This window comes from Sus scrofa, chromosome 4 (genome assembly GCF_000003025.6).
Source record: "Sus scrofa isolate TJ Tabasco breed Duroc chromosome 4, Sscrofa11.1, whole genome shotgun sequence".
Classification (NCBI taxonomy): domain Eukaryota; kingdom Metazoa; phylum Chordata; class Mammalia; order Artiodactyla; family Suidae; genus Sus; species Sus scrofa.
In genome coordinates, this window is record NC_010446.5 from 125,972,272 (window position 1) to 125,994,150 (window position 21,879).

General features: G+C 48.9%; 1 long non-coding RNA gene across 4 annotated transcripts in view; it reads left to right on the forward strand.

Moving 5' to 3' along the window:
* The window catches only part of LOC100621315, an 85,441-nt gene extending 66,506 nt beyond the window's left edge, over positions 1 to 18,935 (forward strand). For 3 of the 4 annotated variants that reach the window (XR_002343626.1, XR_002343627.1, XR_002343628.1), the window contains exons 4-5: positions 5,988 to 6,072; positions 8,561 to 18,935. This is a non-coding gene — a long non-coding RNA (uncharacterized LOC100621315). The remainder of the gene's footprint in view (positions 1 to 5,987; positions 6,073 to 8,560) is intronic. The other variant, XR_001303471.2, reaches the window with a different exon arrangement.

A 21,879-nucleotide genomic window follows, 5' to 3' on the forward strand; every position in this document is an offset into this window, starting at 1 on the left:
ACCTATCTTAAACTCCTGAATCTTCAGTTTCCTCATCCGTCAAATGAGGCTTAAACTAACAATTTTGTGTTAAACACTTAGAACAGCACCAACTCATCATAAGCCCTAGTGAACCATAGTTATCATTATTGTTAGCAGGGAGAGCACAAGTGGTGGCTTCAACAGCCACAGGAACCTGAACCTAGAACGAAACAATGAGACTAGGAGGCACTGAGCTGTCAGGAGAAAACAGATTATGCAACACGTCCTGTCCTGTCTTCTGCAAATGTGCTCGGGGGTGTCGGAAGCATCTCGGATATTCACTCCGCAGAAATTCCTTTCATCCTTAGAGCAAAGGAAACTAATGGAACACTAGTGGCCATGTTGACATTATCAGAAAAAGCAGTGACAAAAACAAAACAAAAAAAACCTTGCTGGTAGGCTCATCTCCTTTTGGAATCTACAGCACATCTGGGTAGCTTGGGCCTTTCTCATTTCTCCAGTGTGTGGCTGGATTAGCCAGGCAAACGCAATCTGCGTCCACATCAGAGGAAGAATATTTCCATGCAGAAAGGGCTACAGCTGTCACTGACGACCCCCAGGCACCCCGGGAATAGACTAGTTTGATGCAGCCAAGTTTTTTGGGGAGAAAAAAAGTCTTCTCTTCCTACCTGAGCTGCCTACCAGGCTGCTTTTCTACGGCTTCCTGATGCTTTGTGTGCACAGAACAATGTGTTGAAGGTTCCAGGCAGGGAATAGAGAGGCTTTCAGAGCATTTGGACTTTGGTTTGACAAGTTATCCAAAATATCAGGACGAGTTTCCCTTGTGGTCCTCTGCCTGCAAGGTGCACTCTCTCCAATGCTAAAGTTCTTTGTGAGTCCGCCGTGGCAATTAGCGCGAAGACATAAGTGACCTTTGGCGATCATTAGCTCCTTAATCATCATCTGCCTTTCCCTTCTGCTCCAGCAGATCCTGACCCATTTCATGTTTGTGTTCTAAAAACCATCCATTATTTTCTAAGTTCACAAGGCCCTGCTTTAAATGTTTTCTTTTATTATGAAAGTAATACTTGCGTATTAGAAAAAAATCAGATGAGAACGGTACAAAGTGAAAAGTAAAACTTTCCCTCCCTACTCTACCAAGAATCAGCCTCATTGCCCTCCCTGGAAGTTCACCGTTGACAATGACAAATGGCATATGCTTCTAGACGTTCCCCTTTTGGCAAAGAGGATGGTATTCACACCACGAATACTCCCACACACAAATATGTGCTCTCGTGTACCCTACTTCTTTTTACAGAACGATCCTGAGAATAGCTTTTCACTTGTCCACATAGATGTGCTTCCTTCTTTTTGAGGAGTGCAGGGTATTCAATCATGTGGTTTTACCATAAATTATCTAATTAACCCCCTAAAGATGAATGCTTCAGATGCTTCCAGTTTTTCCCTATCACAAGCCACGATGTATGAACACCATCATACACAGACATCGTTGTGTACTCGTGAAAGTGCAACTCCAGGATAAGTTCCCAGAGGATGATTTTGCTGAGTCTGATGATGTGTACGTTTAATATTTGGACAGAAATTACTCAAGTTCTCTTTTAAAACGTAACATCGATTTGTACGCCCATTAGCAGTATATGAGAGTGCCTGTTATCCCCCTCCCTCCAAAGGGCTCGGAGTCTCCTGAGGAAGTAGCCTGGGCTTTGAAACTGAGGAGACCTCTTTCTGAATCTGGCTCTGTCATTCGTGAGCTCTGTGACCTCTTTTATGTCACTAGGCCCCTTGGGGCCTCGGTTTTATCACGTATTAAAATGGGGGAAAATGTCTTCTGGGTAGGTCTGCGGTGATAATACGAATTAACACAGGCAAAGAACCTAGTCCAGTGCCTGCAAGACAGCAGCCACTCAGTGTGAGCTGCTTCCCTTAACTGCAGTTCCACACATGCCGTTCTTGTTTACACCTGCCTCCCATCTCCGTGTCGCCTCTTCTGTTTGTGTCTTGTCTTGACCCTTCCTGCTTCTCATGGTGGAAATTCCCACAGTGGAGGAACAAGAGACACACATGCTGGGGTTTCAGAATCACTTCCCTCTTCTTACTTCATCTTTGTTTCTTCTGCATGTTGTCAGAGAGATGGTGACACTTCTCTGGGGCTTCATTTCCAGGAATTTGGGTATTTTTATTTATTTGTTTGCTTTTGGTGGGGGGGCCGCACCTGCAGCATATGGAAGTTCCCAGGCTAGGGGTTGAATCGGAGCAACAGCTGCCAGCTTACACCACAGCTGCAGCAACTCTGGATCAGAGCCACGTCTGCGACCTACACCACAGCTCACGGCAACGCCGGATCCCTGACCCACTGATTAAGGCCAGTGATTGAACCCACATCCTCATGGATACTAGTCAGATTCGTTTCTGCTGTGCCACAATGGGAACCCTGATTTGGGGGATTTTTAGTTACTTGATTCTAGAACTGATAAATTAACTACCAGGTTGCTTTTGAATCATTTTTGTGCAAAGTCACCAACCTTAAAAGTTTATAGAGAATTGAGTAATGAAGTGACTCTTACGGGTTAAAAGGTGACTGAAGTTCCTCCTTCAGGAAGACTTCTGAAGAATTCTTCATAGATGGAGTTCCCGTCATGGTGCAGCAGAAACACATCTGACTAGGAACCATGAGGTTGCTGGTTCAATCCCTGGCCTCACTCAGTGGGTTAAGGATCCAGAGTTGCTGTGAGCTGTGGTGTAGGCTGGCAGCTGCAGCTCCGATTTGACCCCTAGCCTGGGAACCTGCATATGCTGCAGGTGTGGCCCTAATAAAAAAAAGAATTCTTCATAGAGAATTATGTATAACCCCCACGTCCCCCACTCCTTGCCCCTAATACACCTGATCTCGTACAAGAAGTCTTGAGAAATAACCGTCAGCTTCTATTCATTCTCAACCTATTATTTAAGCTCAGGTAGCAGCAATTCAGTTATTGGGTGATGATCATAGCAACATTTGGGGTGTATATTCCCTGTGTCAATTCGCAGTTTCTTCTGATCCCTAAGAGCCCCTGGCCTGAACCATCAAAGACCGGGGGCAGTTCTAGCTTATGTAACTCCCTCCCCAGCAGCTCAGCCCCATGCTTAAGATCTGATTTTATTATTAGGATCTGGAAGAATGAGGCGTTCCCATCGTGGCTCAGTGGTTAACAAACCTGACCAGTATCCATGAGGATGTGGGTTCAACCCCTGGCCTCGCTCAGTGGGTTAAGGATCGGAGTTGCCGTGAGCTGTGGTGTAGGTGGCAGACACAGCTCGGATCCCGAGTTGCTGTGGCTGTGGTGTAGGCTGGCAGCTACAGCTCCAATTCGACCCCTAGCCTGGGACCCTCCATATGCCACAGGTGCGGCCCAAAATAGACGAAGGACAAAAAGAAAAAAGATCTGAAAGAATGAGAGAGGAGACAGCTACACTAGGTCCTTTAACTCAGATAGGAAAGGGCCGTGCCCAGCGAAGAGGCGAGGAACCCAGACCCATTCAAAGACACTCGCTTCTGCACGAGGCCGTCATTCCTTACAGGTCTCGCCCAGTTGCGGGAGAGAAATTTGGCTCATGAAGCTTGGACGGCTTCGTGCTGTAGACAATGCGATGTGAGCAAGGCCACCTCAGACCCTCACAGTTAAAAAGATCCGTGTGAGCTTCGGCTGCAAGGAGATTTTAGTTTTCGCATAAAGAGCCAATATCAGATCATTTGAATTTATTTTCCACTTCAGTTTGCCCATCTGCTCCAGGAAATGTGATTTAAATACGTTTTATCCAGAAGCCTTCCGCAGGCACCAAGTTACCTAGCAACTCCAAGTTTCCTTGAGCGAGTCGTTTCTAGTATAAAGAGTGTTCACAACTTGGGGAGGACGTGTTTTTAGCCTTCAGAGTTTATGAAGCAAGAATTAAATATTGAAACTGCCATTCTCACTCTGCATGAATGTGGAGTCTGTTTAAATCACATGGAGTCTTGGGGGCTATATTTCTGAAGAGAAATTTTTAATTAACCTGCATGACCAGAAACATGAATGAAATGGTTCTGTTTAATTTGCAGGAACCAATCCGAGGGCAGCATTGCTCAGCTCTAATTTAGGGTCTTCAACAAAACCTAAATTGGTGCTTTGCATTGTATGCCTGCTTTGGCATGTCAAAAAGATTTCATTTTTCTGGACCTTGGCAAATAGATCCCTCAGCTCCGCTGTAAGGATGTGGGCTCGGACTTCCAGGTCAAAGCGTGGGTTGAGCACAAGCAGAAACATCACTCTTCTCCAAACACATAGGAATGACAGTAGAATGACTACTCTGTACACACACACACACACACACACACACACACACACACACACACACACTCCACGTCACTGTATATTTTTCTCTGGGATAGTTTCCTAGCATACTGCCGCCGACAATGAGTATACCCGTGGTTCTCAATGGGGGCAGTTTTGACCCCAGCAGCTCTTTGGCAGCCTCCAGAGGCAGGCTTGGTTGTCACAACTGGGGCAGGTGCTACTAACATCCAGAGGTAGAGGCCAAGGATACTGCCGAACAAGCTTCCGTGCACAGGACAAAGGTTATCTGACCCCAACATGTCAACAGTGCCGAGGCTGAAAAATCCCGGGGTACACAGCGTAGCTTTGCTAATATATATAATACTTTTTATAAACCTCTCCTCCGCATCTTAAGAGGGTATCACTTACGAACCATTTGCAAGCATTTGCCCAGTTTGGGGTCAGCCTCTCACACGGCCACAGAATGAAGTTCCGACTCTGGCATGATGCTCAAGACCCTTCCAGGTGTGTGCCTGCTCCCACCAGCTGCACCCTCCTTCTCTTACTGCTGTGGGCACCATGCTGCCCGCTCTTAAGCTTCCCACAGAACCCGGAGACGCCAAGCTCTTTCATACATGTATGTGGACTCTGCCTGTCACATGCTCTTCTGATTCACCAGCGAAGGTCGACTGACTCTGAAAGACCCGGCGCAAGTACAGCCTTCTCTGATGCCCTCCCCTCTTCTGTGCACACCTGTCCATCACCCAGGCTCTTGTTCCTAATTTTTACACTTCTTATTTATTTAGTTACCTCTTCTACCACACAGTGAGTTTTAAAGTATTTTATATTACTTTGAATTGACAGCCATTCGCACTGAGTCAGGCACAAGGTATATGCTCCAAAATTATCTTCCAGGAGTTCCCGTGTGGCTCAGTGGGTTACAAACCTGACTAGTTATCCATGAGGATGTGGGTTCAATCCCTGGCCTTGCTCAGTGGGTTAAGGATCCAGTGTTGCTGGGATCTGTGGTGTAGATCACAGAGGTGGCTCGGATCCTGCGTTGCTGAGATTGGTCTGATTTTTCTCATCCATAAAATGAGGATGAGAATTCACACTCTTGAGTTCCGAGTGGCCCAGCGGGTTAAGGATCCAGTGTTGTCACTGCAGTGGTTTGGGTTGCTGCTGTGGTGCAGGTTTGATTCCTGGCCCGGGAACTTCTGTATTTCACAGGTGCAGCCCCCAAAATAAAAGACTTCACACTTTGGGGCACCTCAAGAAGTCATAGGAAAAAAATGGATCGTGAGCAGCACCCACTTTTTTTTTTTTTTTTGTCTTTTTGCCATTTCTTGGGCCGCGCTCCCGCGGCATGTGGAGGTTCCCGGGCTAGGGGTCGAATCGGAGCTGTAGCTGCCAGCCTACGCCAGAGCCACAGCAACGTAAGATCCAAGCCGCATCTGCGACCTACACCACAGCTCACAGCAACGCTGGAACCTTGACCCACTGAGCAAGGGCAGGGACCGAACCCGCAACCTCATGGTTCCTAGTCGGATTCATTAACCACTGCGCCACGACGGGAACTCCCAGCACCCACTTCTGTTTGAGTCCGAGTTAATCTGAAACATATATATGCCTACCTCTCAGATCTTACTGAGTCAGAAATATGTTACTGGAGTGAGTTGGATTAATTTTTAAGTCATTACCTGTGGTTTCTTCCAGGCTGGATCTGATTCCTCTCTGCTCCTTCTTCATTGTTTTAGAAGAAAAAGAATAGCTTTACTCTCAGATGTTCATTGAAGACTTGGTAAGAGAAGAAAAAAGAATATTACCTAATGTTGAGTGTTTTTAAAGAAACTACTATTGGAGGTGAGCAAATATAATTCTAGTTTTCAACAGCGAAAGAAAGGTGGCTTCTCCAGACTACAATGTAGGAGCCAAAGATTTCGTTTGAGAAGTTGGAGCCTCAGTTTGGTGAAGGCATTGAACTGAAGGTTTGTCACCGGTCACAGAGGAGTCCAGGGCTGGAAGGGCCTTCGAATCTCTGTCGCATCCAAATGAACTGTGAAGCCCAGAATACAGATGCCACACTCAGCAAGCGCTTCCACTGTGCTCCCGCTAAGGGGTGTCCCTGACCCTGGCAGAGGTCAAAGGACAGGAGGCTTCTGTGGCTCCACAGATCTGATCAGTGTAGATACAGCTCGATTAGAAAAGGAAAACCAAGCCCGCTGAAACCATAGGGTCAAAGGGAAGAGTATGCCACGTTGGAGTATCCCACCCCCAATTGCAAAAATGCCTCCAGAGCCTGAGACGTAAGCCCTGCTGAATCACCGTGGACTTGGAGAGGCAGGGCTCTGGGTAAATAGGGGAGCTTCTCTATTCGAAAGTATATAGAGCAGAAAAGCATTTAGGCAGGCCTTGAAGAGCTGAGCCAAGAACAAAGAGTTTCTAATTCCGGCACCACACGGAAGAGACTCTGTTGTAAGAGCCACCACTGCTGTGCAGGGAAATGACTTCCCTGAGGAGGTGGGGAGCAAGCTGTCCCTGGAGATGCTCGGGCAGAGGCTGCGCGGGGAGGTCCAGGGAGGGCTCGAGCCTCAGGTGGCGGATCCCTCCCCAGCTGTGCAGGGAGGTCCGCCGCGGGCCGGAGCACCTCTGGTTTGCAGTTTCTCTGGCCCTGGAGTCTGGCTTTTGATGAGTCCAGCCTACCCAGAATCTCGGTGGTCCTCGCTCTCGGCTCTTTTGCCCCCATCATCTCATGCTGGGGATCCCTGGCCATGCCTCCGACGTGTTCGAGGGGCTGGAAGCCGCAGACTAGAAACTCGTGCTGTGCAGAGGCGCACACGCAAGAGCCCAGACCGAGGCGCCACCAGGCGCAGGAAGCCGTGTCTCTCCCGCAGCTGGGGGCCGGCTCCTGGCGGCCACGGGGTCTAGCGGTCAAGAGCTCGGAGTTGAGTCAGGCCGACGGAACTTTTCAGAGCCTCGGGTGCCTCCTTTGTGAGGTGGAGTCGAGAATGCGGCCGAGACCCCTGCGCTTGTAGGTTCTGAGCGCCGACAGGTAGCAAACTCCCGCTGAGCATCATCAAGACTTGGGAGTTCCCGTCGAGGCTCAGCGGTAACGAATCCCACTAGGATCCATGAGGATGCGGGTTCGATCCCTGGCCTCGCTCAGTGGGTGAAGGATCCGGCATTGCTGTGAGCTGTGGTGTAGGTCGCAGATGTGGCTCGGATCCTGCGTGGCTGTGGCTGTGGCTGTGGTGTAGGCCGGCAGATGCAGCTCTGATTCGACCCCCAGCCTGGGAACCTCCATATGCTGCACAGTGCGGGTCTAAAAAGCAAAAAAAAAGTAAAATAAAAATAAAAAGACTATTACTCTGCCCAGATTCCAAATTAACACAGTACCTTGTTACAGTAAATGCCCAACGAAGAGTAACTGTGAGCAGAAACAGTAACAGCAGGATAATAACTAGCATTAGTAGTTATGGTACCAGCAGCAGTTAGACCAGGACTTAAAGCACGGTTCCTGCCTCCTAGTCCAGAGCTCTTTCCAAACGTGGCAGAGTGAATTTTACTTGGCTTTGTGGAGGTGAGATGTGAGGCTAAAACTTGCAGTGTCCCCCCCCCTTTTAAGAAGGAGGGGATGGGACCAACATCCTGATGTTTTAGGAAGAAAATTTGACGTCTGTCCGTGGCTTCTGCTCTTTTTCTCTGAGAAGGACATTGTGAGGACGACAGGAAGTAATGGGAAGGCTGGGAAATCCCAGTTTACCCAGATCAGTGCCAGGTGATGCTCATTTGGGGAGTTACTATTAACTTTTCCCTCTCCGCATTGTCATAGTTTGGAGGACAAACCACGTGGTCACTCTCAACAGAACACATGACCCTCTGAATTGTAGTCATTTAAACTTAGACCAAAAATAAAAGGGGGGGGGAGTTCCCATCGTGGCTCAGTGGTTAATGAATCCGACTAAGAACCATGAGGTTGCGGGTTTGATCCCTGGCCTCGCTCAGTGGGTTAAGGATCCGGCATTGCCGTGAGCTGCGGTGTAGGTTGCAGACGCGGCTCGGATCCCTCGTTGCTGTGGCTGTGTTGTAGGCCGGCAGCTATATCTCCGATTGGACCCCTAGCCTGGGAACCTCCATATGCCACGGGTACGGCCCTAGAAAAGGCAAAAAGACCAAAAAATAAATAAATAAATAAACTTAGACGGAATTGCACAGATTCCAGACAATTTGTATTCAATTCGTGTTTTCAATTTTTTCTTTTTTATGGCCGGCCGTGCGGCGTATTTAAGTTCTGGGCTAGGGGTCGAATCCGAGCTGCAGCTGCCAGCCAGAGCAACGATGGATCCACTGAGCGAGGCCAGGGATTGAACCCGCCGTGAGTATGTTTTACAAAGTGACTGTGGCTTTCACGAGATTGTGTGTCGCTCTCCTGGACATAAAGAGCTCATCGAAATTGTCCAAATGGAGCCCTTTGCAAAGAATCGTCCTGTTTGCCCAAGCAATTTAAAACGTGAAACGGACACCCTTCTCCGGCAGGAACCCGTGTCGTTAACTCAGAAGAGTTAAGGTCTATCCCTCTGAGAGCCTGGCGAACCCCGAGCAGGGGCTGGAGGAGCCCGGGTGGCTCCCGGTGGCTTCAGAAGCCGGAGCGCGGCCTCTCCTGTGGGCCTTTGCTTCCTGGGCAAGATCGGTGAACAGGCAGACCCGCAGCCGCCTGCAGGTGGCGTGGCTGGGGAGCGGCCTCCTTTGGCATCAGCTGCTGCATGCGCCCCAGATCAAATGTCAGCTGCCAGGACCAACTGGTGCCTCCTGGAGGTCTTTAAAAACTGATTTTCCAGCTGTGAGAGGCTGCGGCATTGTTCTGCTTTTGGCCACCTTCTCTCTGGCCAGCCCGCTGGCAGCAGCCACGCAGGGCAGCCCGAATGCGTCGAATCAAAGGGTCAGCAATGCAGCGGGCGCCCAGCCCCCGTCTCTCCTCGCTCGGCTGTCTGATGTCAGCCCATCAAAGGCCCTGCATATGGCCCGGTGCTTGCTCATCATTCACCTCACAAGCCTCTCGAATTTTCACGAGTCAGAGGAGGCGCCAGGAGAAAATTTGCGGCCCCTGAGGGTGCCCTAGGGGTGGTTAATAGCCTGGGAGGGCGACAAGAAAGGGCGAAGTTTAGTGTGCTGTGGTTCCCAATTGTTTGGCTAACAGCCGGAGGTTGACCTTGAGCTTGCGTCTGCCACATGGCGGAGGCACCAGCCGGGCAGCACGTTGGGAGGGATCAGAAATAATGGAACTTGAACATGCAAATGATTTTAATGAATTCTTGCCTCCTCCCCCCTCCCCCCAGTTCCATGTGCAAGAAGGGACGTTTCTCAGCTTCTAGGGGGAAAGTCACTCCTCGCTCTGCGTCTAGGAACACAATGGAGCGCCGTCTGCTGAGGGCCCTGCCCGCTGCCTGAGCCTCACCAGCTCGACTGTCCTGGATCAGAGGGAAGCACGGCGGGCTGTGTGCTGTGACATGGTCCCAGCTCGGGACAGTGGCCAAAGGAGACCAAGACAAAGAGCTTTTTTTTATGAGAATGATTGCCTGGTAGTTAAATGGTGAAGGCCAGCGCAGGACTTAGCTGCCCTGGCAGTGGGCTTGTGTAGACGGGACTGGTCGCTGTGTGTGTCCTGGGGCTGATCCCAGTGTTGCTGTCCCCATCTGCCTCAGTGCAGGCACCTCCTTTCTTCCAAAATGCGGCTTGGCAGAGAAGCGGGGGCTTTCTTGCCCCCCTTGGGTGCTGTTCCTGGATAATTTGATTGACCCTCCATCACTGTCAGGTCGCTGACCTTGTAGGATTCATTCTTGGTCTTAAAATCTGAGCCCTGGGATCCTTGGGTGGCAGAATGGACATTTAAGGAAAGGAACTTAATCCCTTGTCGCCCGCCCGTATGGAACTCCTGATCCTGGGGCCCGGCTGAGCTCCCTGTGCCCCTGGGACTTGCCTGTAGGCAGCCAAGCTTATGGATGCAAACAAACGGGATAAGGCCAAGGAGGCCCATGAAGGTACATGGGGCTCTCACAGATTTGACCTCAGGATCTCCCAGAGTTACCCCGTGTTTCGAAAACTGTAAAGTGATAGACAAATGTAAGTGGCTGTTGCTATGGTTACTTTATAACATGCTGCCCTTTTTTTTTTTTTAATGCAGACATACTCTCTCTGGTAGAATTGGTTATCTGAGAAAAATCAGATGAGCACAAGAAGTGCTGTCTTCACCACATGGCAGTTGTTCAGAATCTACTTCCAAGGGTCACGCTTGTGCAGTGTCGTTTGTCTGTGAAGGCAACCTGGAGGTGTGGCCTATCTTAAAAATGGCCTTTGGAAACAAGACCAGTTTGGAGCCGATGATAAGAGAATGTGAGCCCAGTGTTTTGAATTGTGAGCTGTAGAAACCGAGTTAATCAATAGGAAAGTGCGATTTGATGCCAGATTTTCACCCTTCGCCTTAGGTACCCTGTCCTCCTCCTCAACAGGCCCTGTCGCCGATGGCTTGCTTATAGGCTGTTACGGGTCGCACAAAGAAGAGAAGTTAAACCGGGGGCTCTTTGAATATAGCACAGTGCTGAAAAATAGCGTTTACCTTTTCCTTTTAAAACCTGCATGTCTCTTTCAAATGCTTAAATTATTTTGGCTGAACGGGAAGCCTCGGCCATGCGCCTGGGCTAATACCGTTGTTCTAGGAATGGGCTTTGAAAGCACCACGTGGTGATTTTTTTCGAGACAGGAAACCTTGGTTCTGGAGCCCCCCCAGTCCGTTGTGCTGAAGGAGAAGGCATCAGCCAGTGTTTCTGTGAAGGTGCTTTTGCAACCTGCAGGCAGAACAGCGGCTCGGGATATTTCGCAAATTTGCATTTGCTTTGTTGATTCCGTATGAAACCAGAATAACCAGGCACGTGGAAGGTAGAGCCCTCTTTTAATTAACCCTCTTGGTGTGGGTCCGTGTGATTAAAGACGACGGAGCTGCTCCTGGGGTTTCTGCTACGGAAAATACTAACAATAATCATTTGTTTTGTTTTTATATTTAAACACATTATTGCATAGCTTGGTGCAGAGATAATTACCAATTTTATCTCCTGTGTTTTTCTAATGTTCATTAATAACAATAAAGGGTTGTAGGTTAAAAACTCATTTAATTGCCTTTATGTTAATGACATTATGAATAGCCTTAGCTACAAGATTCTAATTCTGTCCAGTATCCTCTTTCGCGGTGGAGCCCCAGGAGAGCTGCTCATTTTATCAGCATTACTGATTCAGAGTTTTTCCTTGCAGGTGGGTTTTTGTACATAATCAGAATTAATGCACAACACATTTTGCAAGGAATGGAGTAGAAGCAGTCGGAATAAGTAATTAACTAGAGTGCTCAAGGAAATATGCCCGAGCATTTTTTTTAGCATATTCATAAAACATTAAGACCAGTCATAAACACAGTAGAAGCAATTTCCTGGTAATGTGCTTTTAGACTATTTTCTGGCTCCCTTTTTATTTTTTTATTTCTTCCATAAGGGGAAAAGAAATCTTTTTTCAGCTGAAAATCCCAGGAATGCCGATCAAATGCCCAATGTGTGGTCGCTTTGGGATTCGCTGTGCTTCTGTGCTGCAGAGGCCGGGGCCATCCCGTCCTCATCCCCTGGTCCCGTCTGCATCACCTAACTTACCAGGCAGCGAGCGGAGTGAGTGCACTCGGCAGCATCACAGGAGACGTGGACACCCGCCTCCTCCGATCCCTAGCACTGACCTCTGGGCGTGGGAGAGAATGCCAAGGGGGGAGGAGGGGGCAAGAAGCAAGGACTAGGGCAGTGGCCACATGGTACGCGCTCCCCCCCCCCACCCCCGGCAGACCCCTCCCACTTAGACTGATACCACTTATCTCTCAACTCAGTCACCCTCCTCAGGTCATCAAGGTCATGTCCCTACCCCCACCCCCCCAGGCAGCCTGCATCCAAGCACGGGACAGTAGGAGAGTTTTAAAGTCTGGTCCCCCTTGCCTGGAGGTGGGATGATTCAGAAGAGCACGCTGACATCAGAGTGCCCTGGCGGATTGCCTGAGGCCTTTGTCCTGCATCCCTCGCCCTCCTCACAGATGCCGTGCAGAGAGCACTGCCCCAGAAACCTCCGTGCACAAATCTCCACATCTGTTTCCCAGGGACCCACAACTGCGTGCCAGTGATCAACTGGCCCGCGTCCATGCCGTCCAGCGGGCACCGAAGCAGCAGTTCCTCCCTGGCCTCTTTGATCTTGGTGTCCTCTTAGGTGCCTTGGGCACAGAGCTTGACCCCATGAATGGAGCCAGGACCAGGGCACAGATACACGGCCTTCCCCTTGAACAGGCATCAAAGAGCTAAGGTGTAAAATCCTGGACCTTGGGGTCAGAGGAGTGAAGTCACATACGGGCTGTGGCTCCTAGACAAGGTGTTAACATCATCAACCTCAGTTTCCATATCTGGAAAGTGGGGCTAAGGCACAGGAAGTGGTGATACAGTGTTTAGCACGGTGCCCAACACGCACTAATGCTCCCTGGAGTCACCAGTTCGCTTTTTCTTCTTCTCCAGCCTCCCACTGTTCTTCCTCTGGAGCGTATGACTTTGGGTACTGAGCTTAGTCTTCAGTATTAGCCAGACCAGTTTCTTCAGGACTGAGGTTCAGAATGGCCCTGGTTCTCGTGGAGTTTACCGTTCAGTCCAAACGGGAGCCTGCAGAGGAAGGTGGCACAGACTCAGCATAAAGCTCCGGTCAAAGGAAGAACCAGAATAAGACCCCAGATGACTTACAGCGAGGCCACGTTTGGTTCTTCCAAATACCGTTAAGAAGTAAGCCATGGTACTAGTTTGTTAGGCATCTGGAGCCTTGAATGCATTAACGCGTTTAATTCTTTTCGCATCCTTAATTAGATACTATTATGCCCATCTTACAAGTGAGGAAACTTAGGTTCGGAGAGGTTAAGAAACTTGCCTTGAAAACAAAAATCCCTGCCTTTCACCCTACTTTTTAACAGAGGACCCAAGACTTGAAAATTTGTTTTAGATTATCCCCAACATCAGTACTTCCCAGCCAATTACTCCGTGGTAGTAAAAGTCGCAAAAAATTCAAGTGCCCTCCAAAGATAATTTTACGGTGGTCCCCGGCTCTAGTGGACATCGCACAGTGACGTGTCAGCGTGTCCCGGTGCTTTATTGAATAGGGACTCGGCTTTTCCTGAGGCAGCAGAACCTGGAACACAGCTGCCTCGATCTTGAAATGAGAGATACCTGTGTCAAAAGCCCCGTTTAAGAGACGTGGAAGTCATATTTTTCAAACCAACATCACGTTAGATTTGATTCATCTCATGTTCCAAAGCGCATCGGGTGCAAGAATGTCATTTCCTTGTAATAACCATCGATTTGTGTGGCACGTAAACTTTATCAAAGGCTCACTGACTTTGCGGCAGCTTGGTGGCGTGGATATTGGAGTCCCATTGACCAGATGAGACTTACTTCTTTTAGGAAACTGTCCAATTGCCAAAAGTTCTCCTGGCAGTGAGATGGCCCAACCCACATTCTGTCGAACCCCAGCTGCTCAAAGGGTGGTCCTCGGACCGGCAGTGCAGCCTCATTGGGGAGCTTGTTGGAAATGAAGGCTCTCGGGCCGCATCCAGTTCTCCTGAATCAGAATCTTTTAACAAGACCGCCGTAAATGCCCATGCCTGTCGATGTTGGAGAAGCTGGGTCTTCTCCCCGTCCCCACACCTCTCTTTCCAGAGTCTAGACTGTAAGCCCCGTGAGGGCCAGGCCTGCCCCAGCTGGTCTACCGTGGTACCCCCAGACTCGCCCGGTGCCCAGGCCAGAGCAGGTGTCCCACTAGACACATCCACCACCGCATCTCTGGGTAGTTGGTTCCGCCACCTACTTCGTGTCTGCATCCCTTCTGGAGGGAACAGCATCATCTTTCATGTCGCTGAAAGCCCACCCTCAGCACAAAAGTATTTGCCTTATTCACTTGAAAAAGGTGAAATCATGCTTGAAAAATACACCGAAGCCTGGGGTTTGCCACCCTGTGTCTCAGCCTGTGAAACCAGTGCCTGTGGAGAGTGGGGACATTGTACTGTGTAATTATTTAAATGAAAACAACATAAATGAAGAGAAGGGCTATTTCTATCAAGTGCTGCTAATTAAATGAGAACTAATGGGCCCTGCTGAGAAAGGATACAGCCGGAGCGAGCATGACAAACTTGCTGCCAGTGAAGACCAGCAGACAACGGGACAGTTTTCCTAGTGGGATAATTATGACTCCTGGAGGAGACTGTCCGAGGCAGGATGAGGTAAGTACCAGGCAAGTGTAATGTGCTTCCAGCCCTATTATCAATGATGCTTTCAGGCACCGGCTCCGGGTCACAGATTCTGAATATACTAAATGCTTAATTCAGTGCCACCCTTTCACCCCAAAGATCTCAGGGTAAGAGAAAAATGTGGGCACCAGGCCGGCGCTCCCTGGTTTAACTCTTCCCTGAAACACTCTAGGAATAAATGACGGAGGAGGAAATTATTACTCCAGCCTCGCTCTCCCACCCACAAAGTGATTTCCATTTCAAACAGCTGATGGAACAACCACGGGGTCATCAGAAAGCTTGGGAAGATGATCCCCCAAAACCCCTGCCTTATTTTTCTTCGAGATCTCTCTGAAAAAATAATTTCGAAGCGGGAGATTGGTGCTGTGGAAGTGAAAGCCTCCTATTCAGAAAATCAATGCAGATTGAGGTATCATAAGGAGCTGTTGATTTTTAAGCTGCTGCGTTGAAAATGACTTGTTTTCTCATTAGTTGGACCTGGTTCCTGGCTACGATACAAGTAAGACACATAATGTAAAACATATTCTTGCAGCATTTGTTTGACTTTCAATTTGTCCTTGGAAGATTTGGGGCCTAAAGTGAAGAAAGATTCACAGAGCATTCAAAAGGCTGCAAGTCACAGATGCTACACAGCAAGGGCCCTTAAGAGCTTAAGCTCGGGCTAGAAGGGTCCCAGTAGCTCTGGCGTCTGGTCCAGGCACCCTATTTCTCTAGGTCCTGTGTTCCTCATTGGTACGATGGGGGTAACAATCAAAGCCACCTCTAAGTGACTGGGAAGGAAAAAAGTGACCTAGTTCTATTCCATAAATGGAATATGCATGGCCTGGCTGGATTGAGCTCCGCAGAAATGTTAGCTGTTTTGTTATGCGAATGAATAGCTTCTGTTTGAAGGTATTTCTGATTTTATAGATACTTGGGTACCTTCTGTGTGATCGGAACAATGCGCAGCTAGTTTCCTGCCATCGGGGAGCTTACACACTAATTGGGAAATGATGTGGGGGGAGGCAGCTCTTACGGGAAATGAAGGCAGCGTGATGAACGTCGAAGGCAAGATGGTGTGACCTAAGGAGGAGATGGGCGGGCGGGAAGGGCCTGGGCAGGGCGAAGGCAAGAGCGGGGGCTTCAGGGGGAAGTTAGCTGCACTGTGATCAGACCTTGGGGGCCACGAGGGTCTGGAGAGGGGTGATGAACTGCACCCCGGTGACCTCACCCACACACTTTTGGGAACCCGTTGGTTCTCCGAGAGGCACAGGCCACTTGGGAGAGGGTTTGGCTTGATGGCAGCCTATGGGTCCCATTCCGTGTGGCTGCTGAGCCAGGTTATTCCTCTGCTCATGTTTACTGAGCATGTATGTATGTCAGGCACCGGAGATGCAGACGCAAGCAGAAGGAACCAAGCCGCGGGCTGACCGAGCTCAAACGCTAATGGGGGAGGGTGTAACATTAGCACACAAATCTCTGGAATCGTCTCGGTGGAGATGAAGCAGGGCAGGGGACAGAGAAGGATGGTGAGATGCTGTCCCTTTGAGGGTGGGACCCAAGAGCCCAGGTCTGGAGACCGGAGGAAGAGCGTCCAGGCCAGAGGGAGCAGCGCCGCCAAGGCTCCCAAGGTGAGCTTCCGTTTCGCACCGGGAAAGAAGGCCCGTCCCGCCAGAAAGGAGCAAGTGGCCATCCAAGGGCCGTGTGTACGCGTGTCCTGCCCAGCACTCCAGGCGTCTCTGCCCAGGGACACGCCAACGAGCAAGGTAAGGTTCGGAATCATTGACCGCACTTCCTAAGGTAAGTTCACAGAATCAGAGGGATGCTAGGGATACAGGTGGCGTTTGCGAGCTGATCAACTCTTCAGTCTGGTGAATACCGGCAGGTTAAGGTGTGTTCCCATTGTTTAGGCCACCGTTCCAGGGGTGGCCTTAGTTTGAATTAGTTTCCATTTTTCTACCTGCTAAAGATGATTGTTACTTAGTGAAATTACTTGGTGTAGGAAAAACCCAGGCAAGAGTCTATTTCCAGATGAGAGTAAGTGAGGGTGCTGTGTGCTGGGAACTTTATCTCGGGGCTTCCCCCCGAATGAGACCACATTATTGTCTGACACCAATAATTCAAGTGACAATGTGTTGTTGCAGGTCTGTTCACTTGAAATCTTGAACTAAATCTGTCAAAAGTTTTCTTTTTTTGCAAACTGGCTAAAACGTTTGGCGGGGCGGTGGGAGGGGGGAAATTGCCACGGAAGCCAGATGTTGAGAAACCTTTGTCTCAGCCCGAGGAGAATGTTGTTTTTATTTCAAAATGTCTGCCTGTTCCAATTTTGATTTGCCTGTTTTCTTAAACTGTGCTGATAAAACACAGACATCTCACGTGCAAACAATAATCAGTCTTCTCACTGGAGGGAGAGAATAATTATTGCTGCGGGTGTATAGATAGAGTGTTCCCAGCTTCTGGATTCCTTAACCTTTCGGTGGAAAAGACTCGTGGGAGATTATTGAGGAAAAAGTGGTTTTTCCTTCCAGATGGATCTGTTGGCTAGGGCAGTGTTTTTAGTTATGCCAACAAAAGGAAAGGGAGACAGCAAATCCGGCACCTGCCGGAGTGGTTAGTGTGGGACTCTTCCCAAGGCAGACACGAGGCCAAAGAGGTCCCTCTTTTCCGTCCGAGCTCCAAGCCAGCTCCCATTTTTCACAGCAGCGCTTCATGGTGGACATGAACTTAGGCCTCCCCGCCAGGGGCTGACCTGCCCTGTACGTTTGGTGCCTCTCCCACCTGTCATCCCGCGCTCCCTCGGTAATTTTATCAAATAGCATGCACCTTTTCCAGCCACTTATTGGCCAATTAAGTCAAGTTCTCACTGAGGGGGTCCAGCTGGCTTCAAGGTATCTAAGATGCATTGATTGAAGACACTCTGCAATCTATGAACCCAGTTTAATGATCTAGGTGATGATACTTGTAATGCTTCTCAGTCAGGGGAATTTGCTGCCGCTGTTGTTGGCAAATCTGCGTTCTGATACGCGGAAGGACCAGAAAAGCATTAATCCGCCCTCGAGTTCCGTAGCGATGGCTGCGCTGTGAAAAGGGAAACTTAAAATTCCCTCGGCAGAGCCAAGCCAAGACTATCTTCTCGCTGATGTGTTTTTATTTTATCCCTTTGAAAGGTTTTTTTAAGGTGGAAGGTGGGGCAGAATACATTGATGATAATTCTTTATCAGGAATGGAGAAAAGCAAGTACGTGGGCTCATTCCATTTTCCTGCCGAAAACAGCTCGTCAAGTGTTGGAGATACAAAAAAGCCCTGCTTTAAGGCAAGGGCATGATTTTCTGAAATATTGGGGTGGGGCTCCAAGGACCGAAGTTATTATTTTTATACGGAATATTTGCTCCCACCCCCTGGATTCATGGCCATTGAAGTGATAATGAAGCCGTGTCACACGGTGACACAGGCCTTCGGTGTCTCTCCAAACACTTTTCTGCACAGTGACATATTTTTTTAAAGTAATCATTAAGTAATTTGCTTGCTTCCTTTCCAATCTCTGCCTTGTTCCCCGCACCGCTGAAACGTTAATTCTCCTCCCTATGAAGCAAATGCTGTAAATAACACTCTGGAGGTTTTTCTGGGTGTTGCAAATTCAGAACATGCTCAGGAGCCCTCCGTCCTACCGCGGTCTGTGAAGTTTCTGCTTACAAACTGAAAAGCTGGTTTTGATTTTCTTGGGAAAGTGGCAGCTGTGATACTCATTTACTCCGTGCGGAGGAGAAGCCGCTGCCGCTCTCTTTCCGGAGCCTGGGTCCCTTTTCCCTGGGAGGCGCGATTGAACTTGGCTTTGTGGATGTGTGGCTTGCTGGGAAAGGCTGGTGTTTTTGATGGGATTTTAGATTCTTTCCAATGACGCTGGACGAACCACAGACTAGAAGGATGGATTTTCAAGCGGAGCGTAGGCTTTGTGGGCAAACTGAACTGGATCATGCTCCTACTTTAGACTTATGGATCCGGATTTAACCAAGAGAGCGAATATCCCCCAAGGAAGACACTTTTCCAACCAGAAAAAGGCAAAGCCAGACGGAGTTTTGGCATCTGGCATGAAACATACTGAATTTTCACTGAGAACAAAATATCTGATTATTCAAAGAACTCTCTTCTGCATTTTTTCCCCCTCTGTGTGGCCCCTTTGTTGATGGGTTAACCCAGCTTAAAATGTTCTAACTGAAAAATCTTTTTTTTTTTTTTTGCTTTTTTTAGGCCCTCACCTACGGCATATGGAAGTGCCTGGGCTAGGGGCCAATCAGAGCTACACCTGCTGACCTACACAACAGCCACAGCAACACCAGATCTGAGCCACATTGGTGACTTTTACACCACACCTCAGGGCAATGCCAGATCCCGACCCACTGAGCGAGGCCAGAGAGCGAACCCACATCCTTATGGACACTAGTTGGATTTGTTTCCCCTGCACCATAATGGGAACTCCAAAACATAAAAAATCTTGCCCAAGTGGGATTAATAATAAGAGCCAACAATAAACACTCGCCACATGCCAGCCTTTGGTTCTGAGAACCTACAAGGATTATAATCAGTTAGTCCTCCCAACAACCTGTGAGGTCAGTTCTCTTATTATCCTCATTTTATAGATGAGGAAATGGAAGAACAGAGAGGTTAAGTGACTTGCCCCAAGCCACACAGTAAATGCCAGAGCCAGGGTTTGAACCAAGTAAGCTGGATGGATTGTCTGTGTGCTTCTTGAGCCCAGACGACCTCTCTGGCTTCTCCAGGGGCAGAGCTTCACGTTATCTCTGTGTGAGCTTTCCCGCCTGTTTCCCATGTTATCTTCTTAGGGAAAGAATAGCAAGGCACAAAGGGACGGCGGATGTCACAGCAGACAGACACAACAATTGTTCCAAGAGCTGGTCATCAGGAGACCTCGCCCCAGATCTGTGATTTGGGGCATAACCTCCAAAGAGCTCAAAGCACCTCACGGATTCCCTTGAGTCATCCCTGTGTTAGCCAAGTGTCAGAGGGCAGAGATTCTGCTCTGGCTTTACAGCTCAACACAAAAAAGTGAAATGGTGATTTGACCTTGAACTCACTTCTCCTCGGTCTTAATCTGATTTTTCCTGCGACCCCCGTTTTATCCCATTGAAACATGGATATGCATGTCCCGGGCCACACACATGCAGTCTTTCATGCAGACTGTCGCTGCTATCTAAATCCAGCTCTGTAGGAGCTGTTGAAAAAAAAAAACGCAGGTCACACTATGCATGAAGAGCTGGTGTGGAGATAGAGATTAGGAGGGGAAAGAGTTAAATACCACCTGAAAATGATCTGTATCTTTGAACTTGGCAGATGAGGAAACTGAGGCCAAGGTGACATACGATTTTGCAGGACAGCTAGTCATCTGACACACCCACCATGAGAAATGTGTGTTAATTTGTCACTGCCTAGGCCATCACTTTCGAGACACAACACAAAACTGTATTATCATAGAAAAATATTTTTTGTTGGTTATTTATTTATGACAGGTGTTCTCTAGTGGCTCGGTGGGTTAGGGATCTGGCATTGTCCTTGCTGGGTCTAAAGTCGCTGCTGTGGCTCAGGTTAATGCCCGGCTCAAGAATTTGCATGTGCCATGGGCTCAGCTAAAAAATATATGTATACCTGACCTCTGTTGGAGTTTCATGGGCTAGGGCCTCTTATCCACTCACAGAGCACTCTGTACTTGCCTTAGCGTTGATCACTGCTGTAATTAATTAGTACACGAGTGATGGCTTGTTTAATTTCTCTAAATAATAAGTCCTATGAGGATGAGAAATGTGACTGTGGTTTCATTATAATAACTGCATTGGATTTGGTGCATCACAGATGCTCATATATTCGTGAATGATACACACGAATGACTAAATATATTTTTTTGTTGTTCTAAGAGTAAGACAATGTTTTGTTTTAAATTGGTGAGGTTTATCTTTTAGGGTCACAGCCAACTTGAGCAGAAAGCACAGAAGACCCCCATGTACCCTGTCCCCACAATGTCACACCTTCCCCCTATAGACGAAAACCGTGTTTTGAACCAAGGGTAGAACAGCTCCGTCTTGGTTTCCTAGTCTAAGTTGTATCGAGTGTAACAGCTGGAGAATAACAGAGCTGCCAAAACCAGAGAGGCCCCTGAAACAGTGACGTAAGAAGGAGGTCTGTTTCTCTCTTCCCGAACCGTCTGCCTGACTCCGGCTGGTCCGTGGGGCCAGAGGGGATCTGCCATCCCCGACAGATGGCTTCCAGGGCCGCTCAAGTTGTCACCATTTCCAGCTGGTCGGAGGGCCGATGAGCCAAAACCCAGCACGTGGGGCCCTTCTTAAGTGGGAGATGGCACGGGAGCTGCCCGCCTCTCTTTCTCTCACGCCCCCTTCCCCTTGACTTGAGGAACCTGGTCACTTCTAGCTTCCAAGGAGGCTGAGAAATGTCATTCCTGGCTGGGGGGCCAGGTGCCTAGAAAGAGAAGAGGTGGCTTTTGCAGGACAGCTAGTCATCTGACACACCCACCATGAGAAATGTATGTTAAGGAGTTCCCATCATGGCTCAGCGGTAATGAACCTGACTAGTATCCATGAGGATGCAGGTTCAATCCCTGGCCTCGCTCAGTGCGCTAAGGACCCGTTGTTGCCATGAGCTGTGGTGCAGGTCACAGACGTGGCTCGGATCTGGCATTGCTGTGGCCGTGGCACAGGCCTGCAGCAGCAGCTCCGATTCAGCCTTTAGCCCGGGAACTTCCATGTGCGGTGGATGTGGCCCTAAAAGGACCAAAGGGGGAAAAAAAATGTTTATTAAAAGAGACAATCCAATGAACTTGAACTCTGAGGAGCCAAAGCCATGAAACTCTCATCCTCAAATGTCTTCATGGGCTCTTCTCACCAACCTGAAGCCACTTCATTGGAGTGTCAGATGAAGGAGACAGGAGTGGAGTTATAGCAGGAGAAGACCAGGCAGAGGAAGAACAGAATAGGAGTGGGGAACTGGTTTGTGGGTTCTCATTCATTCTCTGAATCCTGTCTTTTGTTTTCCTCTGCTTCGTGGTATTCAGAGCCTTGGAAGCCCCCTCCCCTTACACGTGGGCTGTATTGAAGTTGACCTGCTTCTAACAGATGGAATGTGATGGAAGAGAGAGTTGTCACTTAACAGATAACATTTCAGAGCAACCGTGGCTTGCATCTTAGGACCCCTCTCTCACACGCACTTGTTTGCTTTGAGAGAAGCCGGCTGCCAGTACACCGTGAGCTG